Source organism: Natrix helvetica, assembly GCF_964273705.1.
Source record: "Natrix helvetica genome assembly, chromosome: 1".
Classification (NCBI taxonomy): domain Eukaryota; kingdom Metazoa; phylum Chordata; class Lepidosauria; order Squamata; family Natricidae; genus Natrix; species Natrix helvetica.
This window is the reverse complement of record NC_138548.1, coordinates 251,415,444-251,427,614: the sequence shown is the minus strand read 5'-3', so window position 1 is coordinate 251,427,614 and position 12,171 is coordinate 251,415,444.

Below are 12,171 nucleotides of genomic sequence, written 5' to 3'. Positions count from 1 at the left end.
CGGGTGGTGCCTAGGAGTAGGGCCTTCTCTGTGATGGGCCCAACCCTCTGGAACGACCTCCCCCCCGATATTAGAACTACCTTGGACCTCCGCTCCTTCCGTAAGAAACTTAAGACCCACCTGTTTCGACTAGCCAGCCTGGCCTAATTGTAATTACAAGTAACACTCACTACTGACCATCCTGGATGGCTTTTTAAATTTTAAATTTTGGGGTTTTAAATTGGTTTTAGAATTGTTTTAATTATTTAATTAGTTTGGGTGATATATATAGACTGTATGGTTGTGTTGTTCTGTCTGGTGTTTTATGTCATGTTTTTTGTTGTTTTTATATATGAACGGTCTGTACACTGCCCCGAGTCCCTGCGGGGAGAGGGGGCAGTCTATAAATTTAATAAACCTAAACCTAAACCTAAAGAGTCCCCTTCAATGCAACTCAAGAAGATAGGGATTCAGGTAACATTCTTATCATCTACCGAAATATCTGGATGAGGGTCTTCTCATAAGAAGGGTTACATCTTGCAAGATCCAGTAAAAGTGTGGATGTAAACTTGATCACACAGTAGCTCAGTGGCTAAGACGCTGAGCTTGTCAATCAGAAAGATCGGCAGTTAGATATCTATGAATCCCTAGTGCTGCATAATTTGGAGTGAGCTCCTGTTATTTGTCCCAGCTTCTGCCAACCTAGCAGTTTGAAAGCATGTAAAAATGCAAGTAGAAAAATAGGAACCCCCTTTGGTGGGAAGGTAACAGTGTTCCGTGCTCCTTTGGTGTCTAGTCATGCTGGCTACATTACCACGGTGATGTCTTCAGACAGTGCTGGCTCTTCGACTTTGAAACAGTGATGAGCACCGCCCCCTAGAGTCAGGAATGACTAGCACATATGTGCAAGGGGAACTTTTCCCTTTCCCTTAAACTTGATAAAAGAGGTTTTAAGCTAAGTTCTGATCATACTGGAGAACAAAACCTGCAGTAAGGGCCTCCAATAAATACTTGAAAAAAAGTAGAAGTGTCACTCTAATAAAATTCTAGTAGAATTTCATGCACCATCCAAAAAAATAAAGATACACATGCATACTTACCATACTATTGGTGTGGGTGGGCAAGAGGAGTCACTATTGCAAAACAATGAGTAGGAGTAAAAATAATAAGAGAAAGAAATTGTAGAGATCAGATGAGAAAGGAAATGAAGCAAAAGTTCATACCAACATCATTATCTATGGTCTTTTGACCTATTCATTCTTGCAAACTGAAAGTTAGTTCTCATAATGGAAAAAGTGGGTGACTGGTGCCTAAACAAAGGTCAGGTGGAAATTGTCTGTCACTCAAAGGTGGCTGGTTTTATTCATCATTCTTTCTGTCAACAACCTCATCCAACTATGACTTTTACATCCTTCCATTTCTTTTCTTCCAATATTTATTTTGTAATTTGACCCTTAATTCTGCCCATCTGAAGAAACCATCTCAAATAGGCCCCTGGTCAGGTCCCTGAACAGTCAACAGGAGTGCTGATTTACCACCAGCCTATCAAGTACTTAAAAGTGGAGAGCACAAGCAAATTACTGCAAAGACTTAAAAGCCAACCATCAACACATCCCAATCAACATCTAAAAAGCCAAGTGGCCTCAATGACTCTCTAAAACAGTGGTTCTCAACCTTCCTAATGCCAAGACTCTTTAATACAGTTCCTCATGTTGTGGTGACTCCCAACCATAAAAAAAAAAATTGTTGCTACTCTATAACTGTACTTTTGCTACTGTTATGAATTGTAATGTAGATATTGATATTGGAAGACTGCTATCATATCACCCTTAAGTCCTTCTTTTCTTTCAACCAGACATACCCAGTTCCTGCAACTGTTCTTCGTATGTTTGAGCTTCCAGTCCCCTAATCCTCTTGGTTGCTCTTCTTTGTACTTTTTCTAGACTAGAGTCTCCACATCTTTTTTATAGAGGCAGCCAACATCTTGTCTGCTCCTAAATTTTGGGTCTGAAAAGAATCACATCCTGGAGGCTGGACAACCTCGGCTGCTATACAATCATACACACACATATACACAGAGACACACAGTGGCTTTATTCCCACAGCCTCCTTAACTACGTTGCCTGCAGCTGCATTCACAAACTTGCTTACCCTGCCTGGATGGATCTTCAACCTGGTTTGGGGTTGTTTGCAGGTGGGCTCTTAACCTTGATGGTGGTGGTAAACGTAACCTTAATTTATGGGGCAAACGTCGTGCATTGTTTATTTTAAATTTTTATTTTTTTAAAAAAAGTTTTTTTAAAAAATTTTCTCTTTCAAGGTCATTCACAAATATACACTCTCATAATTACCATTAATTATATCATCATCATTAATCATTAATCATTATTTTCTTACAAATATATAGAATACAGTTTGGGTCAGTTTCTTGCCACCCCATTTTATTTTGCAACAACCTTGCTCCTTTTATCTTCTCTACCTCCCTTCTCTGCCTTCTTCTTTCCTCCTCTCCTTCCTCCCTTCTTCTTCCCCTCTTTCCTCCCATCCTCCTATTCCCCTCCTTCTTCCCCTCTCTCCTACTCTTATTTCCCCTCCTTTGCTTCCTCTGCTTTTACCCTTTCTTCCTTTCCCTCCTCCTCCTTCCTCACTTCTTCTTACCCTCTCTTTCCTCCCCTCCTCCTCTCTTCTCCTCCCTCTTACCCTCTCTCCTACTCTTGATTCCCCTCCTTTACTCCCTCTGCTTTACCCTTTCTTCCTTTCCCTCTTCATCTTTCCTCCTTTCCGTTGTTGCCCTTGCTTACTTACTTTCTCTGATGGGTTCTCAGGGTGGCATTTCAGGAAACCCAACTTTATATTTTCATACATATCATTTTCTCTGTTACATTTTATTTCTAATAATAATTCCACTTGCATCATTTTTTAAATTGTTTACTTGCATTGCATTTTTTTTTTGCTCTTTTCCTTTGTGCATGGTTCATGGTACTTTTAGCAAGCAGGTTTTCATTGTGTGAATGGGGCCAATTTGGGCTCCTGAACTTGGCTTGGAAGACTTTCCCTCCATTACGAAGTCTCTGAGGCTAATTGTACGGGGTGTGCACGCACACCTATGTTTTTTATGGCGTCGAGCCATGGCGATGCTCTGCACGGCCATTCCAGAGCCCATCCGCGGGATTTCAAGGAATGTGAGGTGGAGTCTAAAGTTTAGAGTTGCACTGGTCTCAGCGACCCCTGTGAAACAGTTGTTTTATTCCAAAAAGGGTCGCAACCCACAGGTTGAGAACCGCTGCTCTAGTCAGAGCTGAAGAAGCTTCTTGGATGAGAAGCAAAACGTCTTCAAATAAAAAGAAAAAAGTCCAATTGCCACTTGAAAAAGCACCTTTGTGACCTGGATGATTGAAAATCTCCATAGATATCTTAAAAGCCACCTACAACAGGCACTATTAATGCCACATACAGAACAGCTCACACTCTGCTACAGATAAGTTTCCTGAAGATGGGCTCCAGTACGAGTCTGAAAGCTCGGAATACAAAACCTCTGGTCCCGGTGCAGATTAAATCCTGCAACATCTCAAATATGCTGGTCACTTGCTTTCAATTCAGCATACATTCATTTAGCACCCATTCATTTAGACTGTGTTTCTTCTTGATCTACCACAAACAGTTTTTAAGTGTCCCATTGCCCTGGATTCTACTTATTTTTTTGTTTCTGCTCATATAGCAAATTGGAAACAAAAGAGGGCAGAATCATGTTTTTAGATACAACCATTTTACTTCTTTTGACAAATGTTCACTTTTCATAACAGTTTGTATTGTAGGGATGTATAAGCTTTATCAATCTGTTCTCCTCTGGAACATGGTACACCTTTTCCTGAAGTATGTTGTGAATACTTTGAACCATTTCCAGTTCAGCAATTTTTCTTCTTTACTGGACTTTACTAAGAAAGTACTAAATTAAGAAATCATCCCAGAATGGCATGGTTAAAGGCATTTACACACCTCAATGCATGTTCCAACAGCTTCCTATCATACTTTGTATATTGTCAAATTTCTTGGCTCATTCATCATTTGCAAAAATTCTACTCCAGTGCATAGTTCCATATATTTGCTCTAGGTTTTCGTCATTTACTCTAAAGTAGAATAGAATAACAGAGTTGGAAGGGACCTTGGAGGTCTTCTAGTCCAACCCCCTGCTTAGGCAGGAAACCCTACACCACTTCAGACAAATGGTTATCCAACATATTGTTAAAGGCTTCCAGTGTTGGAGCATTCACAACTTCTGAAGACAAATTGTTCCACTGATTAATCGTTCTCACTGTCAGCAAATGTCTCCTTAGTTCTAAGTTGCTTCTCTCCTTGATTAGTTTCCACCCATTGCTTCTTGTCCTACCCTCAGGTGCTTTGGAGAATAGCATGACTCCCTCTTCTTTGTGGCAGCTCCTGAATTATATAGCTTGTAATAATTCACATCTTTCACCCTGTCAAATAAAACTACTGTGGTGTTTGACACATTAATGTTGAGATTTATACTCCTTTTTACTTTCTGAAATCTATCTAATGTTCACTGCAAAACATTTATGTCCTTATCCATTATTATATTGTCAGCTTATGGAAGTACCTGCACTTTTATGTTCCCAATCAAGACATCTATATCACCACAAACATTCTTTATAGGCTTGTTCAGAAATATATTGGGACAATCCAATCCTTGTATAGCTCCCTTCTCAGTGCTGACCTATTGATTAAACCCTCCATTTATTCTCACAAATAATGTACAAATTATTTCTGTTACATAGCACTCTTGTTGCATTCAACAGCACTTGGAAAATGCTAACAGTGTTTTTCTTTATTTCTTCTCTAAAATTTGTATTGTTTTTATCTCCTTAAAATTTTCTTTAATGGAAAAAATACATTAAAATGGGAAATACTATATATAGTCAATGTAGCCAAATCAGAGATTGGAAAACACATTAATATAAAACACAAATACATAAAAACAATCTCAAGAATCAAAATAGCATATCAAGAAATAATCAAGATTCAAGACAAGACTTAGGAAGAAAGACCAGAATCTTTTATAATAGTATATTAATATAATAATAATAATAATAATAATAATAATAATAATAATAATAATAATAATAATAATAATAATAATAATAATAATAATAATATATTAATAATAATAATAATAATAATAATATATTAATAATAGTATATATTTTTTCTATATTAGCAATAGCACTTAGATTTATATACTGCTTCACAGGGCTTTACAGCCCTGTCTAAGTGGGTACAGAGTCAGCATATTGCCCCCAACAATCTGGGTCCTCATTTTACCCACCTCAGAGGACTGGAAGGCTGAGTCAACCTCAGGCTTTCTTTAAAGAGAAAGAGAGACGTTTCTTTAAAGAAATCTAAAAAGCAAGCATAATCAGGACTGAAATTGACTAAAAATATTATGTAGAGCTTGCTGTTTCCATTACTATAGGCTCTTGTTATGCAATCTAGACTTCAGTAATAGATGGTTTACAGTCTCTGCGGAAATTTATTACTAAACTAATATAAGGAAAGACTGATGAAAAAGGTATATTTAATCTATTAAAAAAATTAAATAGTCAACAACTACTTCGACATTATTGGTTTTTCCCCCTTAAATCTGTCTAGTAGGTTTAGAAAATTGCTAAAATTTGCACCACAGGTGCTTTTTCAAAAGGCAACTGGACTTTGTTTTTTCTTCCTTGAAGATGTTTTGCTTCTTATCCAAGAAGCTTCTGCAATTCTGACTGGTCTTTTAGTCAGAACTGAAAACGCTTTTTGGATGAGAAACCAAACCTCTTCAATGAAAAAAAAACCACAAAACAAAACAAAACCCAGTTGCCTTTTGAAAAAACACCTTTGGGGAAGCCATGACCTGGATGACTGAGAATCTCCATATGCATTTTGCTCAAATTTGCAGTTTTGTCGCTTGAAAGAACTAAGGAATTTTACCATTGTGCACATGAAATGGTATGAACATTGCCATCAATTCCTTTATCTGCAAAACACTATGCATTATAGTTCTTTGAGAATCCTGTCACAATATTCTCAGGACCTCATCAAACAAATGGATCAGAGAAGGAAGAAGATGGCTGCAAAAAGAGGTATTGGTCTTTCTGTGTGTGCGTGTGTGCATTTGTTTGTGTGCGTATGTGCGCACAGTATATAGAAAAAAGGGGGAGGGATCAATGCTCCTGTGTGAATGTGGGAGAAGGACAACAAATTGATCATAAAATGAGATTTCCCACTGGGCCTCAAAGTTAAAAACACTTCTCCAAAAATCCCCTTGTGCTGAGAGGAAACAAGAAATATAGTTACCATCCTGAAATCAATATTTCCCTATGTTAGTGTAGTTTAATAGCTCTTCCATCTTAAGCTGCTCAAGGAAAGGACTAGTAAAGGTCACCTGCTTGTAGACCTCTCCGCCTGCCAGCCACTGTTTAATCAACTGCAAATGTGGATTATTGCTTCATATTTTCATTCAGCTCCTGCATTGTCCCTCTCATTTACACCTGCTACAGTACAGCCAGCGCTGTTTATTGCCTCTTCTGCTAAGGAACTTTAACCCTTACTGACCATTAGTGGTAATTTCCAAACTTGTTGAAAAGGAATTGTTGCCATGTCTTGCCAAATAAAATAATCATGTAATGGTCAGATGAGTCCAAAGTGCATGTGAAGCAACAAGTCTGCTCACTGCTACTTTGGATGATTTACTGTCTTAGTTTCATCTCTCTCCAAGCAGCCTCCGATGAGTCATTCTAAGAAGCTTTGCCATTAAAAAAAACCACAATTGCATGTGTGGGTCATTCATTCAGTCTCTCTCCTTGCAAGTTTCGTTACCTATTCTTGGAGGAGATATCCTCAGAACAGGAATCCTTTTGGGATGCACAAAAACCTTGTAACCAATTGACACACTGTATGTAATTGAAGATGGCTTTATGTTTTATGTTTTGTTTGCCTATGTCTAAAAATAAAAACTTTCTTATAAAAAAAAGAACAGGCATCCTTTCTGAAATAGGTGGGGAAGCTTCTATGCCAGCTCATAATTTTGACATGTTTTAAAAATCATCCCTGCTAGGAATAGGAGGGTGGCGGGGAGGTGAGGTTACCTGGCTCAATTATTTTCTGCATCTCCCTTTTCTTTTTCAGAAGAAGGAATTTAAGTACTGGCCACATGCAAGCAAGCCCTGTCCTTTAAGAATGACATTTTTAAAATGCCATTGGAATAAAATGGTAGAACTCAAAAATGACAGGAGAGAAAAGGGTTTCCTTCAGAGCAGATTACTTGTTTCCTTAAGAGAGATAGAATGGACAATTCAAACCAACAATCCAGTCATTGTTGTATCAAAATAACAATAATGAAGACAGGATTTATATCCCTTCAAAGATGACTGATTGATTCTATGAGGCTCTCCTTAAGTGGAAAAGCAGCCTTTGTAAAATCAAAGGTGGACAGAGTGAGCCAGTGGTGGTATTCAGCCAGTTTGCACCTATTCGGGAGAACCGGTTGTTAACTTTCTAAGCAGTATTACAGCGAACGCAAAGTGTCCATCGACGTGAGTGACGTTGAGTTGGCCACACCCACCCAGTCACATGACCACCAAGCTACGCCTGCCCAGCTGGTCATTAGGGCAGAGAACCAGTTGTTAAATTATTTGAATCCCACCACTGGAGTGAGCCCTATTGCAACATTGATCTTTGATTCCATATTCAAGTTATTCTATAAATTTGACTTATTTAGAATGGCTTTTCTAATGGATTTTAATAATATTGTGAAGGCAGAGTGCTGACATTCACTGATATGGTTTTAGAAAGGGCTCTTGGGCAATTGATATGCTTATCTTGGCTCCCTTAAATTCAAAGACGGAAACCATTGTTGCACATGTTTTTGTAAAAGGCTTGTTGACATTTCATTGACAGGCTCAGCAAGTTTAGATTTTCCTAAAGTCCCAGCACTCTGAGTGATGAGAAAAGGTTCACCTGTCTGTGTATGAGATATGTATAAGCGTCAAAGACTGTTCAGTGCAGAAAAGAAAACAAAAGGTTATCATTGCTCCTGTTGCAGAAAAGCAAATGGTTGAGTAGTAACTGGCCATCTGTATCCCATGAGATTTCTTGGGTCATAAAGAAATGTACAAGTTTGGAGCTGAGGAATGGCTTGTCTGAAAGTTTACAAATATCAGCTTTAGCGTTAGAAAAAAATTATTTCCCCTCTAGATGGCAGCTAGATTAATTTGGATACCTGACAGCTGGAAATATATTAAATGATGTATAGTTTTCATATTAGAATATCCTAAATTAGTTTTAACACAGATTTCTTTTATGCCAGAAACCTCGTTGTCTCTGGCACTGACTTCTAGATTTATGACTTTGTGCACTGACTGATAAACTACACTGATACTCCTTGGAGCTTGAGAATTCACATTCCAGTTATTTTATTTGGGGGGGTGGGGGGATTGCAACACTTAGTGTTGAACATGAGAGGGCAATGTTTCCCTAGGAATTGTCGTACTAAAAATGATTGCCCTTTACTCAGGAATTGCTAACAAAACAGTAATCTTTAGGGAAGGAATGGATACACAATTGTCATTGTGTTGCAAATCAATAAAAGAAGAGCCATATTACGAAGTGAGTGGTCCTAGATTTCACTGCTAGCATAGAGTTTGTTTCTTCCATTAAGCACTCATGGCCTTTGGATTTATTTCAAACTATACAGGTTGAACATGGGTATAATAACCTCCAATACATAGACAATGCTTACATATTCCATACTACCTCCATCTGGAAATGAGCTTTACCAAATACTGACACAGATCAGGATTTGTTTTCTATTTCTCTCACTCATAATTCTAATCAATGCTTTGCTTCATAAACATCTATCATGGGATAGATCATAGGATTTAAGACTTGACTCAAGCATACTGATATGCCAGAAAATGGTATATTGGATTTTAGCTTTTCATGTGGTTTGAACACCAATTCTGGAGTTTGTAAACCATTTTTCAAGCATCAGTTCAATATAGTTACAATGAGGCTTAGATTGGAGGAGTGGGAGTATCACTTGCAGTGGTGTGATGGCATTCAAATAATAACATGTGTCATCATGAAAATGACATGATTATAAAGTCTAAGCTTGATATCAAATCAAACAGTAATAACCTCCTGTTGCAGTTGGAGATCCTCCTGCTCAAGGATTTCTACTTTAAGATTTAGCATTATTGTTAGATATAAATTTATTTAATGGCTGAGAAATATTTGCATCTATACAGACCCTCCCCATTGCTAATGCACCACCACCATCTCCATTAAGGCTGGTGTATGAAATTACTGTGCCTCAATGCACCAATTGTTAGATCGGGGCAACGAGAGAACAGACTACGGACACGGAGTGACTTATCAGCTCTTTATTAATAGTAGTAGTGATCCAGCTTGCTCTGTGGTCGGAGGGTTCCCCTTTTATAGGGATCGGGTACGCCCCTCGACCAATCAGAACGATACCTGTTTCCCGCTGTAGCAGCGGACCAGAGAGGAGACTTGCCTCGATATATGCTAATATCTAACACCCCTCCACTCCTAGACGGAACGTTGCGGTAGGTAACATAGTCTTTTAGGTATGTTGGGGGTTGCCTTACTCGGGAGGAGCGTCGTAGTTCTGGTTGGTCAGAAGTGGTTGCAGGATCGGATGCTTTTCCTGTTCCACGTTCTGAAGGTTTCGTGCCCTCGTAGCTGGGGCGTTCCGGAGTCTGCTCGGTTGCGTTGTCTGGGGGTTGCTCTGCTTCGTGCTTGCTTTCTTGTTCCGAGCTTGGTTCGCAGGTGTCATAGTTTTCTATGATGGGGCTCTCGCGTGGCTGACTTTCTGTAGGCAGGAAAATCTCGTCTTCGTTTCGAAAGTCTGAGTGTGCTAGGCGACCCCGAAGTTGATCGATGTGCCTTTTCCAGTTCCGCTCATCTTCCAGCTCCAGCAGATACGATCGTGGACCCGTGATGCCAATGATCTTTGCCGGCATCCACAATGTTCCCCCTGCATAGTTGTGGGCGTATACGGAATCCCCTATGCTAAAAGACCGAATTTTGCTTGTGGAGTCTGGGGGAGCTGTGGCAGAGTAATTTGGGTGAAGACGGTCCAGGTGAGACCGTAAACGGCAGCCCATGAGTAGTTCAGCGGGGCTCCTACCCGTCATTGCGCTAGGGGTAATATGCTGAATTAAGAGGTAATGTTCAATGCGTGTTTGCCAATCACCTGGACCCATCCTAGCGAGGGCCTCTTTTGCGAATCGCACCATTCTCTCCGCCTGTCCATTTGATGCCGGATGGAATGGCGCGACGAGGGCGTGCCGAATTCCCTGACCTGCTAGATATGTCTCAAATTGCATGGCCGTGAACTGGGGCCCGTTATCGGAGACCAGGAGGTCGGGCAGGCCATGGGTGGCGAAAAGTCGCCGTAGAACCTTAATGACTGCCTCTGCCGTGGTTGAAGTCATTAGGACTACTTCTAGCCATTTCGAGTATGCATCCACAACTATAAGGAAAGTCTGACCTTGGAATGGCCCTGCGAAGTCGATGTGTATTCGCGACCAGGGTGCTTTAGGTTTCTCCCATTCTGTGGCGGGCGCTTCCGGGAGTGCTGGTCTCGATTCCTGGCATGGGTCGCAAGTGGCCACCCACTCCTCTATTTCTTTGTCCATGTTTGGCCACCAAACGTAACTTCTTGCTAACGCCTTCATCCTAACAATCCCCGGATGACCCACATGTAAAGCATCTAATACATTCCTACGTAAAGCATACGGAATAACAACTCGATCCCCCCACAATAAGCAACCTTGCAACACTGAGAGTTCGTCCCGTTTTGACCAAAACACTTTGAATTCCGGGCCCACGTTTCCCTTCGGCCACCCCCTCCAAACCCAAGTTTGAACTTGCTTTATTAAATTGTCTTTAGAGGAGAACCTTGCAACGTCGTATGAAGAAACCGGTCCAGAGTCCAAACAGTCAATGAGCAATACCGGTACTTCTGGAGTGGGGTCTGGCAGAATGTCAGGTAATGGGCAACGGCTGAGTGCGTCTGTGTGTCCGAGAGTGGAGCCCGGTCGATGAATCAATTTGTATGAGTACGCAGCCAGGAAAACAGTCCACCTGGTCATGCATGGAGAAAGGGAGACTGGAGTGGGGCGGTTTCCCGCCAAAAGTCCCAACAGCGGTTTGTGATCCGTAATCAGTTCAAAATCGCGGCCGTAGAGGTATTCGTGGAAACGTTTTACTCCAGCTACAGCAGCCAGCGCTTCCCTGTCCATTTGGCTGTAATTCCTTTCGGCCGATGAAAGAGTCCTGGAGTAGAAGGCGATGGGTGCTTCTTTTCCGTCGGGCATCCTGTGGCTGAGGACTGCTCCAACTCCGAAGGGTGATGCGTCGCAGGTCAATACCAGCGGTAGGGTCTGGCTGTATTGAACAAGCAGTGAGTCAGTGGTGAGCAGGCGCTTTACCCCGGCGAAAGCTGCAGCTTCGGATCGTCCCCATTTCCATGGTGCGTTCCTCTGGAGTAGACGGTGTAGTGGCTCAGCAATGGTCGCCTTCTGCCTCAGAAAAACGCTGTAGAAGTTAAGTAGTCCGAGGAAGGCCTGCAACTCGGTCTGATTTCGTGGTGTGGGGGCGTCCTGGATCGCCTTAATTTTCTTTGAAGTGGGGTGTATTCCCTGACCATCGATTCTATAACCCAGGAATTCTACGCTAGGCACGTTAATTTGGCATTTTTCCTTTTTGAGGCGGAGACCCTTTTCTCTGATTCTGGCCAAAACAGTTCTGACTCTTTTATTTAATTGCTCCTCGTTTGCCGCGGACACCAAGATGTCGTCAAAATAGGGGACGACTCCCGGTATCCCTTGCAAAAGTCGTTCCATGACGCTCTGGAACAATCCTGGGGCAATACTCACACCGAATTGTAGCCGGTTACATTTGAATGCTTCTCTATGCGTCACTATAGTTTGGGCCTCCGCTGTGGCGCTATCAACTGGCAGTTGCTGGTAAGCTTGTGCCATGTCTAATTTAGCAAATACCTTTCCTGGCCCCAACGAGTGCAATAAGTGCTGGACTACGGGCACAGGATATGCGCTCTGTTGTAGCGCGACATTAATAGTGCATTTATAGTCCGCGCAGATGCGG